Source organism: Bombus bifarius, unplaced genomic scaffold, assembly GCF_011952205.1.
Source record: "Bombus bifarius isolate JDL3187 unplaced genomic scaffold, Bbif_JDL3187 scf7180000008033, whole genome shotgun sequence".
Taxonomy (NCBI): Eukaryota; Metazoa; Arthropoda; class Insecta; order Hymenoptera; family Apidae; genus Bombus; species Bombus bifarius.
The window spans coordinates 548170-568045 of NW_022884404.1; the positions used below are offsets into that span (position 1 = coordinate 548170).

A 19876-nucleotide genomic window follows, 5' to 3' on the forward strand; every position below is an offset into this window, starting at 1 on the left:
ATATGTAGCAAAAATGAAAGAACACGCGAGAATTGCCTCTGAAACCAGAACAACTCATCATCCGGAAATCTAGAAGACCGTGGTGATTCTTAATACAAACAAGAAGAAGAATCGTGTTTCATCGATATCGAGCCTATCATACATTCGGTAACCACTCCTTCTTTCGTTCTTCTGTTCAGCATGAAACGATCGCATCGATGTATCAAGGATTCGGAGGTCGATGAAATTGGAGGTTGAAAATCGATTAAAGAGTTTAGGATGGCGAGTATGCGATCCAACGGCCACGAACGATGCCGAGCATTTTTCTTCGTACTGCCGCAACCCGAGTGGGCACTCTTAACCTAGATAGTCGGGCAACATTCCAAATTTTACGACGTGCAAGCGTGTATGATATAAACGCCCCCTCAGCCCGTTGTCGAGGGTGGCAGCCGCCGCCGCTGCTACGAGTATGTCGCTTTTTGAATCGACTCGCTTCTACGTATTTACTGGCTTGGATATTTTATATGTCGCGTCCGGATCGAGACGAATTTTTACGGCAGACCGGCTCCTCTTCATTGCTGCTTCCTGTTTCTGAATCGTTTTTCCGCTGTGCTCTCGCTAGTTTTACAATCCGCTCCTACGCTGGTAGTTAGGTACGAAAAACGGGAGCATAAAAGAGCGAAGATAAAGCATACTTTGCTTGGTAGTATCTGTGTTGCTTGTTGCGGAAATATTTTGCACAGAAGCGCAGTTATTATGTTGTTTTGTGGCTAAGTATTCGTTGTTAGAGGATACCTCGATTCTACGTTACCAGGCGTTAAATTAATTTTGTTGCTTCTTTGGTTTTTATCAACTTTTTAGACGATTTGCAATGTTTTTAGCGGAGTTGCTGAATTTTAATCTCTCGTTGTTCGAGAATCTTTCCATTTTATGTTACGGTGTAGGTATTATAATTTAATCTTTTGGTCCATAAATTTTCAAAAGATGCGCGAATACGTTTTGTAGCTACTATATATTGTCAGAAGTGTTTTAATGTAGGTGATAGAATTTTGATCCTTTGAAATCCGAATAGACCTGAGAATCCATAATTTTATTAGCCTGCGATCTGGAAAGCCTTAACTTCCTTTCCTCCAAATTTAAGGACACTCAGGCAAGTCTATTTATCAAATATATGAGGATCGTAGATCTATAGGTTTCCAGTTGTATGAAGCAATGGAGATTAAATTGTGCTCGTTCTACTTTACGGTTAGTTACAGTAGGGTAATAAATAGTAAGTGATATTGTACTACATGTCGTTTCCCCTATGTCAATATCATGTATGTACGATTCGGTAAATTGCGGAAATTCACAATCGAATGTAGAATGTAATCAGATTATTCTACAAGCCATAAATCAAGCTTAGAGTATAATCACTAATCGCCTTTGTTACACTACGTGTGTATTCATCGTTTCAGTATAAATTAAGTGAAAGAACGAGTAAATTTGCAGTTGAAACCGTAGCTTCAAATGGAAATAGGAATTATATGGAGACATTTTACATACAGTTTAGTTTTTAGGGTCATTTTAATGCAATTTACTCTGAAGATAAATTAGAGTGTTCGAAATCTTAGATAGAGTAATCGCTCCTTTACAATAGTTTTACGAGAATTCGATCAAAAGAGAATGAGGAAAAATTTCGTTTTTGTTACTTTCTTGTACCAGAAGAGTTGAATCAGTTGAGAATGCAGTTAAGAGCGAAGTGAATAGTTTTTTTAAATCAAAAGCCCAAAGTTCTTTTGGAAGCATTAGAGACTACTTCAGACACGCTTCAAGTTAACTTTGGAGAGCTTCACTTAATACGGTTCATATACTCCATTGTTTGATACTTCTTTCAGATTCTCAAAGCAATAGACTCTTTCAAATTTTTACATTGAGTAACCCATAAATGACTATTTCAATTAGTCACTCGTTAAGAATTCAACGTTCTAATTTACATGTTTTCTTTGATAATATTGTAGAAATCTCCATCTGTATGTTATTAGAATCGAACGTTTACTACAAATTATACAATCAAACAGCTGTTACGACCGTTCGTGGAGAGACGCGATCACGAGGAAAGCGCGTCAGCGAGAGGCGTAAATTCTCACTACGATTCTAATAATCGACGCCGCGAATTAGTCGTTCCCCTGTTTCGATTAAGATAACAGAGGTAGTTCAATGAGTTTAACACCGAATTAACAGCGTTAATATAAAACTTGTATATTTAACAATATTTAAGGTTATATAATGTACATGTCACAATTTATGTACCGATGATACAATTGGTTTGTTACAATAATTCGACCCGACTTTATGATATCTCTTGATGTATTCGTTAAACTAAACGACTAATTTTAATCATCTGAACCTCTCGATGCATTCCGTTTGAATCCTCAAATGATACTGTTGACCTTCGATCTTTTTCTTTGTCTTCTATCGGAGACGACTCTCACTACGCTCGGCTCACGCCACCGTTCGCGCCTATGATCACGTATGCCACCTTCTTTGTGTAGATGAAAATAACGGACCGACGGCGAATCGACGTTTCTAGTACTCACTACTTGATGAGAACTATGCGCTTGTAACATCAATCCACATCAGAGACCAGACCACACACCGCGGGCAAGATGGTAGCCAGATGTCTACACATCCCTGGCGCGTACCTTCAATAGTCTTAAGGACCCACCATAGGTCACGGCATTTCTCATAGTTAAGGTCCTTCAGATCATACAAGTATCTTTTAAAAGTAATACAAGTATCAAGTACAAAAGTAGCAGTACAAAAGTACAAGTATCTTTTTAAGCGCCCCTTTTACATTTATTGTTTACTGCGGGCTAACACGGGAAAGTTGGTTTTCGGTATCTTCCGTTAGCAACTTTCTCTCGAGGGCGGCTAAAACTCTTCCTGGTCCACCAACCATTCTTATTATCTAATTGGAAGCGGTGTCTATTGTCCTCACGTTTCTAACCAAAATTGTCATCAACAAATCCGATGGTCCCGTGTCCTTAGATACACCCATCCCTAGCTTTTCTCAGACACAGTATCGTCAGTAAATTTTCACTTATTCTGTATTCTTAGAATAGTCAACATATCTTTACCGGTTTCTACCCTTAGACCAGTCGCGTACTTAACGTATCAGTGTAATTAAGTTTTACATAAAGTTGTTGGAGTGATTTGTGATTTATGTGTGTTAATTCAGTGTGTATTCCATTGTGATTGCTGAATCCATAATAAAGTTTAATAAAAGCGAAGTTGATATTTGTGTTACGGCTCAACCTTTTTATTTTATCATCCAACCCTCAAGTTTACGTGACACGCTTATCGCTACATTGTATATTTTTCGTCGGTCGTATAAGACGATGTGTCTGCGACACTGTAGTGCCACGAGTGACTGTTAGGAATACGGTCTATGGTAAGCCTCGTGGCGTAACACAGCGATTTAAAAAATTTACGCGTTGCTTTTAAAAAGTCTAAAAAAATTCAACTCTATTTCGTCTATTTCATGTTTGATTTCTATTTCATCTTTTACTTTTAATTTTACATTCGACGAATTAAATTAAATAGACCGCTGTACTGTCAAGCCATTCCACACAAATGATAATAAAAACAAAGGATGAAGAGAGTGGACGTATAGTTTATCATTCATGCCACATTACAATAATTCCGTTCTATTATAACTCAATACACGGCCTATCATAATTCACTTCATACAACTCATCCACCACCGAGCGAACCTATCAAAACGCCTAATGGGTTTCTCCGAATTTCACGGTCAACGATAACCACGACGCATCGAAATTTCGAGTGTCTCAACCAGCCGAGAACAATTTATGATAGCATTGTTCCACGAGTTGGTGACTAATGCTACTGAGCTAATGGTTGTTAGATCAGACGCAATACAGCGGCTATGAAGAGTATTATAGAAAAAGCATTTTCTTATTTTTCAATGAAATTACATATATTTACTATACATTCCGTTTTCATAGTGTCAAAAGAATGCACTAATTGATTTATTCCATGGTATCGAATCAATTAGTTCGTAAATGTTGTAATAAATAGAACAGTGTGTTGCTACTTTTCGTAGCCACCGTATCTGTTTCTCTCATAGAAAAAAGACTACAAAGAAAACATCCCACTGACCTCACTAAAGAAATAAAATTGTCAAACTCGAAGATGGTATCCCGCCGGGGGTAGCCATCCTCATGTTATTTAGCAATTAAGCTAGAAAAATTTGCCAAATGTCCAGCTGGACAAATTGTAAAGTACAAATTAAATAATAAAAAAAACCGTATCTGTTACATCATTTTATTTTACCACGACAGAAACTGAAACGACCAAAGTTGTTACATAAATTTATCATCTTTCCACTCGGTGTTAAGCGATTGAAATTGGTGCAGGTTCTATTTTCAAACTAAAATGATAGCTCCATCTTATCTCAGGCAATCACAGAGACAAGATACGCAAATATATGAGGGCCATAGGTGAAAAATATCGTAAATCGTAATTTCCATGTTTGATTTTCGATTCGGTGAGAAATCGCCAAACGGCGAAAGAACATTCGTTCTCACTCTACTAAATTTTAGCAAACCGGAGGAGGAAGGAGGATCCGGCCGTTTGGTCTAAACACACAATAATATTAAGCCAATTTATAGGTCACGAAACCTGGAGCTAGAAACACCGCCTCTAGAATAAAATTCTTTTCCCTCGATGCTTTCACCAATAAATTGTTCCGAGAATGAAAAACGAAGACAGAATTGCCTCCGAATCCTCGCAGCGGCGCATTCCACGGCGTCCATAAATTGCCGGTGCATCAAGGCGGACGAGCGCAGTATGCGTCCGCGAGCTATGATATGCGGCGTGTCCGTGTTTCTAAGTTGCCGCAATTCCAACGAAGCAAAGTGAATTTATACGGCGGGATGCAAACCGCACGGTCGCTGAGTTATTCGACTCGCGGGACTGCCGCGAAATCCTGACGTGGGTCCACGGAACAATCGTTGCTGATGATAATCACCTCGTTGTCCGCCGGACTGACAATGAACCGGGCAGAATCGTGAGACGAAAAACCCAGGGTAGATTCGTTCGACGGGGTCCAAGAAAATTCACCCCGGGGGCGGATCCGAGCGAGCCGCAAAACACCGGCGACGAGTTCGTGGAAGTTCGTTTAAGTTTAGATGCTAATGGCCAGGGCTGCAATCCGGATACACGGTTTCGCGATAGAAAAGCACGGAAGATTGTTGGAGCGAGATGGTGAGATAAAATGAATGAATTAGATCGTGTTGGACATTGCATTATAAGCTGGACTACCATTGTATTATAAATTGGTCTGCTTTATTTTTAGTTCTATCATTTGATTGTTAATTTAATTTACATTTTATTTTCGTTTACTGTCTTGCTTGTATAAAATCTATGTGTAGAATATATCTGCCACTTAACACAAGGCAACAATTTTTCACCATTCTTCCAGTAACATTGATAATTTTCAATGTTCTTTACTAATCTTGGAGCGTATCTGATAGACACTAAGACTTGATAAAACAAAAAATGGAAATTTTCAAAGATATAATTAGGCATAAAAGATAGAATAAAAAACACAAAAACACACATTCTCATTTATGTTAGTAAAAAATTGTCTCTTCTTTCTATTTGTGAAATAAATGTTCTATCCCTAGTTTGTAAAATCTCTTTCATTTAGTATTCGTTCAAAATTCTTGCGGAATTTCGAAAATCATCTTTGTCATGTTCTTACATCTAAAACTCTTGAATAAATCGAACTGATATTTCCAACTTTTTTTTTATTAAGATTATAAAAGTATCACAAATGTTCTGAATTTGATCCTCTGATTTTCGTAGACGGTATTTTCCATGAACACGAGAATGAACGGAACACAAATTCGTTGGTTGCTTCTGAGGAACAGAAATAATAGCGTTACATGGGCCATCTTACCTTAGGTAATGGTGTTGTTATTAAGCTACAAGTGGTTTCGTTCGGGTATCTCGTACGTTTTAGTAGAATACCAAACGAGATTGTAATTATCAAGCAGATGAACGCGGCGTGTTAGCGGATAATAATCGATGTTCCCCCTTGATAGCGACGGGGCACGTGTGCTGTTGTATTCACCCTACATAACCAGAGGTATTCTAATCATAAACACGATTATGCTCTCGCACGACACGCGCCGCAACTCTGAAAGTTTCACGATAATTACTCGCTTCGACGGGATCGCCGACACCGTTATCACCAGTGCAAATATCAAGAGAGTAATTACGGGATATGTAAATGTCGCTGGATCCTTCGCACAATCTGTGAGAGTTGCGTTTATTAACCTGTGGGATAGGTGAAATCGGAACAATGCTCGTTTCTGAGGATAAGTTTAAGCTGTTATTTATACAGACTGTGCCAGAAATTATGGTGCTTTTGTAGCCACTTGTATATGTTAGCAAACGTTTTTGTTAAGACTCGCTAATTATCATTTGTTGACTTGCCGAATATATAAACCTTGTGGCGCTACAGTTTCCAAGGATCACTGAAGAGTTGTTACACGTATTAGAATATTTTAATTTCGAAATTCGCAGTAGCAATTCCGATAATTCGATGAGATTTTGAATTTTCCAAAGACGCATAGTTGTGATAAATCTCGATCGACACTTTGAATGGGTCAAAGAGAACTTCCTTGGCCCGATTTGTATTCCATTATCCTAACCAGACTGGTCCCTAAATTTTCCAGCCTTTCAACGCTGAGAGAGTTCTTTAAAAATTTTAATACAACAAACCCTCCTTTAATTGAACTCCCATTATCTTGATATCTCACTGTGCGAATCTAACAATAGATCCAGGTAGATATATAATACTTTGATGTCACTAACAGCAATGGGTTGGATTATAATAATTAAATACGATAGCTTGAGAATAGTAAAAGAGTAAGTTCATTAGCAAAAAAACTTGATATAGATCTATAAAACGAATAGAATATTGCAGTAACGCGGTAGAAATTTTCTGTTACCGACAAAGGATTCCCAACGGGTTACAGAACATTGGAGTTCTCGCTGGCACATCGTGGACACGCTTTAAGTTATTTTGACGTTAAGCAGCTTAAGGAAGCGGCTAGCATAGATTACATTCCCCATAAGACACAGACTTAACTATTTCACCGGCCATTTGCTTGTGCATATCCTAAATTGAAATTTCACGCACTGACATATTAGTTTAGATATTAAGCCACGGCTCACGGCTGACTTTGTCATGAAAAGCCTTGTTAGCAAAAACCAACGGCAATGTGTACAGTCAAATAAGAGTTTTTATCACGAAGATCCGTAGAAACTTGACAAAAATGATTTACAATGTATATATATGAATAAAGAATAAAGATGAATAACTTAGATCTATGAAATGGATGATTCATACGCGACGTAAAAAAGTTGATTTTGGCTAATGCGATTTCCATTTCAATCGAACAATAACACCAAACTCAATGTAAAAATTCTGGTCACATGTTCTACAAGCGTTTTAATATTTTCGTCAGCTATCGTATGCAGGCAAAATAAAATTATTGGTTCAAATATGCGAAATGAACGTAAAATTTTCATCTCAGATGGAAATTCCGGCTGGATTTTTTACATTTCACGCAACGAGAACCACATTTTGACGAGAAAGGGCCCCAGTCACCTTATCAACACTCGGCATGTAATTTTGTTCATTACTATCGCGTGGAATGGCAAAAGTCACGGTCGATGAAGGGCCAGCCAGGCAGCCAGGGAGCTAGGCAGCTGGGCAGGCCATCCAACCGGAGCCAGCCAACCGGTGAATTCTAATTGTTCGCCGATTCGAACCGGCATCACTTGAATTTCTCGAATTCGCGGATCGTTCTTTGGTCGGCGCATAGATCGCCGTTGGAACAAAAGAGGCAACACGTGCTTCCGGTGAACAATATATGACCGGTTATAAGCAACGTAACAGTCGGTAAGCGCATTCTACCGCGGCCAGAGCTTTCGCCTCGCTGAACAGTCGTCCATGTATTAATTATCTCGTTATACGACACATTCCCGCCCCAGGCCTGTAATTTATGCAACCTATTTCGACCGTTTCGCACTCGCCACGCTTGTTGCTAGCCGCTGCTCACGATTTTGCCTCGTCACGGCTTGCTGCAAACAATTTTTCCAACGCTAGATACATTTTTCGTGGAAAAATCTCGAATCTGGTACTGCATTATCGCGTCGAGTATTCGTTGTTATGAAGCAAACCAGTCGGTTGTTTTCGCGAGAGACGTGATAAATGAAATTCACATTGTTACGTAAATGTAGCTTTCCATCGTCGTTCGTTGCGCTTTTTCAGTGCATTTAGTTTTTTTGTAATTGTATGCGGATAAAAGTACTGGACGATTTGGTAAAAGTGTACGGGGAATATGCAGCGGAAAGCTAAAGTGTGAAAATAATCTCTTTCAGGAGGGAATATCCATCGGTTTGTGGGAAAAAATTTCTTTTATCAATTATTTTTAACGAATATAAATTTTTTCCTAACGTTTTTATAAAAAATATACAACACACGTAAATTAAGATTTATCGCATTGAAAATAGATACACATTTACCGTCTAGTTAATTAACAGCATGTTACGGTACAATGTTAATTTTCATTTATTGAAATTTCGAGTTATTTTATTAACATTATCTTATAATAAAGATAAATTACGTTATACTCGTTATAGATATACATGTTACAGATAAAACAAATAAGCTTATTTGTATTCATTCTTAATTACGTGAATGTAAAAAATTCTTTAATGAAGATGCATAACTGGGAGATTCTAGTTACCGAATCAAATGATCAGATTTCTAAAATTTACAACAAGTTTTGCTCTACTTCCTTCAAAGTGATGCATCGCTAATTATAATAATTTGTTAATTTTAATATTCTTTTGTCCCGTTGGCTTCTTTCAAATTCAACAAATTTTAAATTAACCTAATGAATTTAATAGAGCTTGCTTGTCTTGTACGAAGAGAAAACGCAAATATTTTTCAACCTCGCAAACCCTGTTATCGGCTCGAAGGGCTCGAAAATTTCAGTGTGTTAAATCTGACCATAGTCCATCGCTTCGTATCAACCCTAATTAATATTTCAAGAACATTGTGGTACTTAAACATCCCTGCACGTCGTTAACGCTTATTAATTTCCACAAGGTACATAATAACTTACAAGCTGTGTTCTTTAGGTTTAACACTAGTGTTGGGTTAAAGTTCATAAAATAGCCAAATGATTGGTTTAGATATTGTCTCTAGTTAAATTACATACTTTTCCTAAAATATTTTGTAACATTTACTCTTTAATAATTTGCAGTCTTTTATATCTCACTACATAATTTTTAATTTATGATTTCTATATATATGTGTAATTTTATATTCTGAAATATATGATCCAGATTTCAATAGAACGCACTACGTTAAGCTATAATAATTTTTCTAAAATCTGTTCTATGTTTCGTTTTCTTTATTCTTTAAATCAACTGTCAATAAGAACCAACAGTGCCATTTCTTAAATTACATCCACAAACGGAATTCATCTCCAAATGACAAATTTAACATTTTTCCACGTACATTCAAAATCCCGTTTAAAAATCTCATCGTTAGAAATAACCAAGTGTGAGTAAAACAAAATCAACAACGTAAGCAGACCTATAGTAAACAGCTGGGACTCGACGTATTATGCTGAAAAATATTCTCTTAACATCAGTGGATGGAACGGAGGCAGTGGTGGAACGGAAAAAGGAAAAAGCGGAGGCCGCGGCCGTTGCGGCAAACAATAATTAAAACGACGAACGATGTAGCCTGTTTGCTTGGCATTCGACTATTCCATTGCAGAAGAACCTTCAAATATTTATCGGACATCCCGTTACGCGTCGCGCGCAGTGGAATTTGGTCTCGTAATTTATGCAGGCCATTCACGCTCCTGCCTTTTACAATTCCAATAATCCTAGGATCCGTTCAAATATATTTTAAACATACTCCATTATCATCGAAATTCGCGTAATAAATGTTAATATTAAATTTGATAATTACGCAATTATCAATTTTGGTGATTTTCCCCAATTTTGAATGTTTCACACGAATATTTTTTACAAATGCTTTATATATTAATATATTCTGGTAACAGAATTCCGATCATATTACATCATATAACGAATACATTAGAAATATTCGTTTAGTTATTCTTAAAATTTTCTCAATTTTCAAAAATGAAACAGACTCGAAGATTATATATATATAAACGTATATTTCCAAAAGAACATAAATTTGATATCGCATACTCTCGTGAGAAGCAATCATTAATTTATCAATGCAACCCCGTTGCAACATCGAACAAACTCAGCGCAAGTCTCTGAAGTTCAAAACTCAATCGCTTCCTGCGAACTCCAGTTCCCATCTCCCATCTCCATCAACTGACTAATTCAATTAACATGACTCCCCTCTAAAATTCATCATTTTTCGTCTTCATTAGCCTTGGATGCCTCCCTATGGATCCAACGGAAGACGTCGGGAAATTCAAAGTCGCGGCCGTGTCGTGTAATCAGGTCACCGATCCGTTCGCCGCGTTTCAAAGCGATATGTCGTTTAACGTGGCAATTAGTCGAGTTTACATTTTTAATTGATCGCTTAACTTCTGCCAGGCGTTTGCAAAGGCAATCAACTGCACAAACAAGCGGCACCGAACGAAATGGCACGGGGCAAGTTCACTGAGACGACGACGACGACATCGGCTTCGCTCCACTTTCGTTCCCGAAGGTGTCGCATCGAGGCGGCCGTGTAAACAGGGATTTTCGGATTCCAGAATTACTAGCAGGCTGTTCGTAAAATATTTAGAGTAGTCGCTCACCGCTCTGCTATTTCGAAATCGGAAAAGCGACTTTGTTCCTCTTATCGTCCTACTTTTTGTTCCATTTCACAGAATGGATCGCGAGATTACCGTTGGCCTCGAAGGAGTTACGAGAAAGTACACTATCATTCGTAGTCATCGGTATACTTTACATTTCTAGAAACACCCACAGTATACGAATTTTATAAAAGCGTGCAAATTAATGATTTCTTTTTCTGTCAAGCGTTTGGAATTTCATGCAAGTTTCATTTCACTCGTACAATTTCACTGTAATGTGTACTTGCACAGAAAAGAAGCACCTAAGTAAAGAAGAACGTAATATTTTTCTGGACAAAGGGTACGTAAGTAGAATAGAGTACAGTATTTATGTGAATAAGGTGTGCGTAATTAGAGTAAAATACAATATTCGTATAGATAAAAGGTATATTACTAGAATAGCGTATAGAATATTTGTATAGGGAGCAAATTAAATTGATTTTTGAAAGGCAAGATAGTGAATATTGTTGAAGTAATTACTTCAAGAAAAAATCTACATCTTTATTTTTGTATATCCGTGACCTGGAGACTGCTGTTACGAAGAGAATAGAATTTAGTAAAAAAATTCAAAATAAGAAGAGGTTACAAGGTTTAAAAACAAAAGAAGTGTAATAGATCTCTATTGTTATTTATTGTAGCCTTCAGCTAAAGTTACACACCAAGATTATCTTTTTGGCAATGTCCTTTGCTATAAATATATGAACGTGGTTCCTATCATACCTTCTTCCTATTGTATTGTAACACTGTAAGAGTAAGGATCTGGATCAGCCTACACTATACCTGTACTTATACATATACTTATTTGAATATATTTTTCTATTATAAATTCATCCACTCGTTCCTCTATCAGTCAACCTCAACAAATTACATAGTAATATGTTAGAATTACTTTTAATAATACTCACTTAATACTTTTAATAATTACTTTTAATAATATTCACTATCTCCCCCTTCAAAATTAATTTAAAATATGTTATTATACATAGTTCTAATGATCATCAGCAATGTGATGTTAAGAATGAAATCACCGAAGTTCAATTTATCCGAACATAATTGAAGCATACAAAACATAGTTTGTCAAATATAAGCAAGTGTTCGAATACTCTTGAACAGTAGCGTATTTCGACTTAAGCATTGCGGTCGAGAGTTTTGATTCTGTTGGAAGGTTGATAGGCAATGGTGGGATTTTGGTGGACATTTGGGGAATGTTCTGTAGACGTTTGGTGTATGTGTCGGGCTGGAATTCTGCAGCTCTAAAGTTACGAAGCTTAGAGTTTCGAGATTCTAGAGTATCCGAGAATAGAGCTTAAATCGTTGGAAATTTTCAGTGTGGTAACTTCAAAGTTCAAAAGTACTATCTTTAGAGACGTACTAACCATTTCTTCAGATTTATATACTTTCACTTAAGTTGACTATCTAAATTACCTTCTGCTATTGAAGATAAGAAGAAAAGACCACTGAGAGAAATTTTCCGTAGTTTCAAGAAGTGAATTTGGTAACGATTAAAAAAGAATTTCTTTATTCAACATCTTCTGAAAAGTTATTCGTAGACATTTTTTTTAAATCGATATTTGTTTTTAACCATTTGATATCACGAATGATATTCGATTTGATTTATCGAACGTTAGAATTGGACAAATTTAATTATTATTTAAGTGGAGTGTAAATATCGAAGATAAATTGCAAAGAGTTTTTAACGTTCGAATTTTATTTCAGTAACTCTCGTGGTAAGAAAGTTATAAAGTTTCGAGTTACGATGTGCTCGATCAAGCGCAACTTCAGCGGTTAGCGAAGTGTAAACGTGTCACTGAGTATATGACTCGTGGATAACTTATGATGTCAAACATTAAATATTTTCAGTGCCGCATATACGTAGAATGACTGACTTATTTTGCTATGACGTACTTATCAATCCTTTATTAATCATTCTGCGGTATATCGTTGCTGGAATAACATGAATAATAAATATTAATAATTTGCAATTTGTGTTGCGTATCGCGTTCTTTGCCGTAATTTGGAAGAGTTCAAACATAAGCTCGCAATTCAAATTAACGTTGTGTGAGTAGGTCTAGTCGAGCTTTCCTTTTTTATTTAAGCTTTCCAATCTTATACACGTTTATTCGCTATATATTGTAAATATAACTACACACGTCGACTTATACTTTATTTATTTTTTATATTTTTTTGTAAAGTAAGTAATATTACTTGCTTTGAAAACGTAAGACAGTCATATTTAGGAGTAGTTGTAACTTGAGTTCCAGAACTTGTAAAGCTAATTTCACTCTTTGGATGTCGAACAAAGCATTATCACGCAATGTGGTTAATGGTAATTGTGTGTGCATGATTGTGTGCATGAGAGAAGCAAGATTGTAACGATCAGCTCTGCAGCGTTTAATCGTAATAATCAATTTGCGAGAGAGCTTTCTATTAAAAAACTAAGGTTTTGATTTCATTGTAAAATTTGAAAGAAGTGTTTTCCTTTCTTTAAACCCATTTCGATCACGTATTCTCAGAGATATTAGCCATAGCTTTCTTAAATATCTCGCACAAATCTGGGAAAGCAGCTTTCGCTGTCGTGTCAGCAGTCTCCTTCGAATTCCACAGTAGGAGCGAATCCAGCATTAATTTTAACGTACAATCGTATAAGTTTTATCGTAGAATTCTAAATACGATTTTTCGATTTCACGAATATAGCAAGCGAACTACTCGTCACGTTGATTATCGTACTTCATTGAATTTTATTCATCTTCCTTTCGTTTGGGTATTCACAACGTGATTATTGAACAAAGGTAATGTGGTGTGTCACATAAAAGTTATCTTGTGTTAAGATATACCGTCCGATAGAATAAAATGTTGAGCCAAGCACTGTGAACAATTTACACTGACAAATCACGATAAAAGAGCAGCAAACGCATTGACAATATGTGTGGGAATCTTTCCGAAGCATCGTACGTGTCGGCCAACTTCTCCGCAGAATTTGCAAACGATGGAAGAGCAAGCCAGCGAAAAATCGAGCAGCGTAAAGTTCGCAAAGTGAATTTTTATTGACTGGATCGAAAGGAGGTAAGTTCGTGTTTTGGCTGTGTTCAAGGGGGAAACTGTCGCGGAGGGAAGTTTGCCTCGTGCGCGATGCAGAGGTCTGAAATCGACATTCGATGCCGGAGAATCGTGGAATCGTGACGCCGAAGAATTAACGAGCCACTTGGAACGAGCCACGAATTATTTGTCCGTCCGCTAGCATGAGAATCGTCGAGTACTACGGCTGAACAAAAACCAAGAGATGAAAAAGGAAAGAGAGTGGAGAGTATCGACTATCGATGACGTTTTAGAAACCTTGCCGGTATTAATTAGAGGATGCTCGAATTATTACTTGGAGCTAATTTTTGTTCGCAACGAGCATGCTTTTAATGCTTGTAGATATCGGACGAAATATTCTGGATCGATTATTGGCGTTTCCCTGACACCATTATAGAAATTAGACGTCTGTTCGAAACTATGTGTTATTAAATAGTTTAAAGCAAGAAAATGTGTGGAAAATGGATTGAAAACATAGCGTAACACGTGCCTATGTAAGATATTTTTTCAATAAATCGTCATCGAAAAATTTATTCCATTTGTTTAAATATTTAAAAGAATGGGATCGAAAACAGTAGTTTTTAAACTGTGTTAAACTTCTGTATTTAAAAAATAATTAATGCAGATGATTAAGTAATAAATAAATGCAAACAATGATAAGAACAAGTTAGATTCATATTAAAAGTCTAGGATTAATGTGCAAAAATATTGTAATTCAATTATTGCTTTTAATCAGAGTTTGGAGCTTTCGTTAAACAATAATTCTCCATTTCGTTCTAAACGATGTCATTTGATCAACTGCGACTGCGAGATTTTTGTGGTTGTGTATCAACAGTGGCGCCAGATACAAACTGGGCAGCCAGATCTCTTTACGCAGTTACGTTTCGAGCAGGAAGCGAAAAAAGAGTAAAAGGAAGAAAGGGGAAGGGAAAGCTAAAATCCAACAGATCTCTGCATATCGAAATTCTTTTTCTCTTTTGTAGAAATACTAAACGCGGCGCATGTGGCTGAGACTTGTAGGCATTGAGACTTGTTGACATTTGATGTTCTTAACATTTATAAATAGGCCACGGGATATTTATGCAAATTCACATTTTCGAGTGAATAATTGAAATAGTAGAACCTCGCTAAAAATTGTTGTACTCAACGAGCATCATATGAAGCACTACGTTTAAGATATTTTGCATATTTTTTCATATTACGTGCATTCCGCGCAATCTTACGCTTTCCAAATTTTCATAAATGCACAAAAATCCGTACGCTGCCGATGATAAATGTCAACTATCCAAAGAAGCTAATATTCTATATGAATAAAAATGACTCGCTTATCCATAAAATACTGGAGAAACGTAAGAAAAGCCGGAAACGAGAGAATTCTGCGAATTTGATGAGGAATGGCCCGGAAAATCCGTGGTGTTTTAATCACGCGCGCGGCGTAACAAGGCAAAGACGGGATGCTCGAGTTTCAAGCGGATCTGTTTGCATCGTCAAAATAAAACAATCATTCGCCAAATGCTTTTTTACACTATAGAATAACGGCAGAACAAGGCGGAAAACGAGGCCAGGAACAGCCAACGACAGCTTTTATTATTCGCCAGCTGTAGTCGCTCAAGTTGCGCCCCCAAACCATCGGTGACTTTCATGACTGCATTATGCTGCGATACAATATGTGCATCGAGAGTATGAGACCATCATAACGGCGGCGTATCTTAATACGCGTTATAAAATGAACTTTCAAACACGATTTCCGTTGTCCTGGTGTTTTTTATCTAATCCAAATTCAAGATAGAGCGCTGTCACGCTATATCTGCTAACGCTGCAAGACGCAACGCTCAGCGAAACGATAGAACTAGTTGAGACGACGATTAAACGTTACGAGGTCAATAGTAATTTTGTTTCTATTTTTGACAGTTTCCTGTAACGACCAGCCAATTTTTCGTTAGCGTTTTTCAAGCGTGGTTTTAAATTTATTTTTTTGTTTTCTCAATTTCTTATAATATTTCTTTCTTTCTGTCTTTATCCTCTATCGCTCAGAAGTATTTTATTTTGATGACAAAGTTTGATCAACTTGGTTTCCTCGTTCTTATGATTCATGAGAAATCGCTATTAATAAATATATTTTTCACGGTATCGTTCGCAATAGTTTCATGATAGATTGAAATGGAATGCAAACAATAAGGAGCAAACAGTTTTAAACACATCTTACTTTCTATATTTTATTTAGATCGATCGCTTTCCCGCAACTGCATTCGATCTGGTTACAGTCGATGGCGATTTCGTTATCTTCAAATAGCAATTTCTTTGTAAATTTAGGGAAACGGATTAATAGCTGACGTTCGGCGATCCGAAACTCACGTTGATGTTTCTTTTATTGTAGCAATCGCAGGCGTTCATTTTGCATTTCATTTTTACACCCGTCTCCTTTTTTGCTATTCTTTTTACAGTATAATTGTTTGTAACACGCAGTTATTATATCGAGAATTTGATATTTCGTTGAAATTGGATCTGGAACTGCTAAAGAAACATAAAGAATGAAATTCATTATATGAAAGATATCAAAGACTGCCCCTGCCAATTTTTTATTTCTTTTCGGCAAAGAAAAAAATAGTCTAGTATTTTTCATTTCTATTCGATAGATATTTGTTGATTTTTCTTCTAACATTATAGCTGAGAAACAAATAATTGTTGTTTCGATATCTTCAATTAAATATTATATTTGTTACAAGAGATATTTTTGAAAAGCTATAAAATGAAAAATATTCATTGTATAATGAATAATGAGTAACACGTATCGTTTCCTGTGAGATTTCCCTGTTAGAATTGTCGAGACACAATACAATTGGAGCTAAATACCTAATTGCAACTTGGCAAAGTTGTCTGACGAGATATGTACTTATCTACTTGTGTCTGAATATTCAAGTTAACACGAACTCTCCACAGTCATTACACATTTTCCCTCTTCCACCTGAATACAAACCTTCGCCCATTTCCAGATTGTCTTCCCCTGATAAATTTTGGCACGGATACACAGCAGTGCAAGTCTAATTTTTTCAGCAAGAAGGTTATTCTACGATTTCACTGTTCCTTCGTTATGAATGTTCAAAGAAAAATTAAATGTTTCTAAGGCGACCATAATTTTGTACAATTTCTTTTAAAATTAACACTCTATACCTACCTTATTTTTATCGTACATTTTAATTGTAATTCGCTGTACATAATATGTATATATCGGAGATGAAAGGACACCGAAGCCTTCCCTTTAAAATTTTGGGAAAACCCCTTAACACTTTAACCTAGATTCTACCATAGCCGTAATTAAGCAATTTTTGTCATTCAATCCGATTGTATTTGTTCGAGATTTGTGATAATGAGCTTGGGCTCGAGGCGACAACTAGTCGCCGAACGTAGCCGCAGTCACGGGATGAACGTTTTTATCTAATAGAGGTATAGAATAATTGTATAGCTCTCCTTAAAAAAAAATAGTTGTAGCGGCACTTGACAGTAAACATCCAACAGTTTCTGTCCCGTGGTTCGCCACACGCAGACCCTATTCTTCGGGTAAGATGATTACCAGATGTCGACGCATCTCTGCAGTACATGTTCAGCTAGCCTGAGGACACGTTACAAATCTTAAGATTTAGTTAACTAAAGTCCTTCAAACAGACAAACAGTCTTTGTCCCAACTACGGGAAGATAGGGGAAATCTATTTTTCTCGCGAACAACGCTTCCCGCTAGCAACTTTCCCTCAAGGGCGGCTAGCATCCTTCTCTAACCACCAACATGGAAATTGACCAATTAACAGCAACGTCAATTTCCCTCACTTTCCGAACGAAGACTTTTCTCGACGAATCTGATGATCTCGTGTCTTTAGATATACCCCATCATAGTTTTCCTCTGCAGCATCATCGTGACGGAAAGTCATTCTCTCATTATGAGATCTCATTAGCGAGTTACATAGCGTCTTTACGCTCGGTGAATATTTTACGTTTTAACAAAGAGCTAGTTTAGTAATACTTGTATCGTAGACAAGTAAATCGAGTCCAACTTAGACTTTGGAAGAAAGTACATTTGTTATCCCGCTGACCGCGGATTCGTTATCGAATTATTATATATCGTCATTAGTGTCTAATCACCACGGTTACTTATCAATTCTGTAATATCCACACTTGTACTAATAATCGTATTTGTACTAGTAAATATCTTCTCTATTGCCTAACAACAATGTCTAATCCAAATGAAGATTCGTTACACGCCCCTAACCCTAATCATAATGCGAACCCGACATATATATATATATATATATATACATGTCGGGTTTTCATTAGGATTTAAGGCGCGTAATGATTCTTCGTTTGAATTAGCCATTGTTTTACAAAGCAGAGAATATATTTACGCGAATAAACAAGATTTTACAAAATATTATGAATAATGAGTTTAATAAATGATAAGATTAACAAACGATAAGTTTAATTAATAATTAGATTAAAGAATAATAAGTTTAACGAACAATAAGAGGAACGAATAATATATCTTACGAATAATGAATTTAACGAATAATGAGATTAACGATTGATAGGTTTTACGAATAATGAATTTAATTTACGCTGTTAACAATGTTCCGGGGTTCAAACGAATTCACGGTCAACGGGATAACTCTTTACTATGCGTAGAATAATTTTAAAACACAAAAATACGATTGGTGAGACACTCGGTAATTTGCTCGATGTATCACTTTCCAAGGCGATCACACGAATGAATATCTGATGAAAATCTTTTTTCGCTATACGACTGCATTTGTTTGTTATATGCTCGCTGGAGACATCGAGAAGGTTCCAATCGTTGTTGCTAGGCAATTTCTGTCAAAAGTTTGTTGTATACTCTTTGGAAACATCGAGAAAGATCCAAACGCCGTTACTAGGCAGTTTCTGTCTGGAGATTGATTCCTAATACAACGTGTGTTCCATTATATCAGCATCTCTAAAGTACAATTCTATGTGATTTCTAGGGAGAAAAATACAACCGATCCACACCTTCGTCAGACAAAACGTTTATCCCGTGACCGTGGCTACGTTCGGCGACCAGTTGTCACCTCGAACCCACTTTCGTTTTCACAAATGTCAAACAATTACAAATGACAATTGCTTAATTACAGTTATGATAAAATCTAGGCTAAAGCATTAGAAGGCTTCCCCAAAATTGCAAGGGGAAGGATCCGATTTTCCTTTCATCTCCGACATATATATATGTCGGGTTTACATTAGAATTAGGGTTAGGGGCGTGAAACGAATCTTCGTTTGGGTTACACGTTGTCGTTATGCAATAGAGAAGACATTGACTAGTGCAAATACGATTATTATAAAACCGGACAAGTAACCGTGGTAGTTAGGTACTCGAGAAACTAATGACAATGATCCTAGGTTCAATAACGAATCCGCGGTCGACGAGATGATAGATGAACGTACTCACAAAATCTAAGTCGGACGCGTAATATTCACTGGTCGTAAAGGGTTACTCCTTTCATCAATGAGATCGCGAGCGAGAATGCCTTTCCCGTCCCGATGATGCCACAGAGGAAAACTATAATGGGGTGTGTCTAAGGACACGAGATCATCGGATTCGTCGAGAAAAGCCTTCGTTCAGAAAGTAAGGGAAATTGGCGTTGCTGCTAATTGGTCAATCTCCATATCGGTGGTTGGAAAAAGATGCTAGCCGCCCTCGAGGGAAAGTTGCTAGTGGGAGACGCCGCTCGTTGAAAAATAGGTCTCCCCTATTTTCCCGTAGTTGGGACAAAGACTGTTTGTCTGTTTGAAGGACTTTAGTTGACTAAATCTTAAGATTTATAACGGGCCCTCGAGCTAGCCGAACATGTACTGCGGAGACGCATCGACATCTGGCAATCATCTTA

The 19876-nt window shown here is 36.9% G+C and overlaps 1 protein-coding gene and 1 long non-coding RNA gene across 2 annotated transcripts in view; one reads left to right on the plus strand and one right to left on the minus strand.

Moving 5' to 3' along the window:
- Positions 1-19876, minus strand: part of LOC117207515 (zwei Ig domain protein zig-8) — a 316183-nt gene that overhangs the window by 59275 nt on the left and 237032 nt on the right. The gene's annotated exons all lie outside the window — the stretch shown is intronic.
- LOC117207500 lies at positions 13488-18073 on the plus strand. Its single transcript, XR_004487528.1, has 3 exons — positions 13488-13498; positions 14375-14380; positions 17975-18073. It is a non-coding gene; the product is annotated as an uncharacterized LOC117207500 (long non-coding RNA).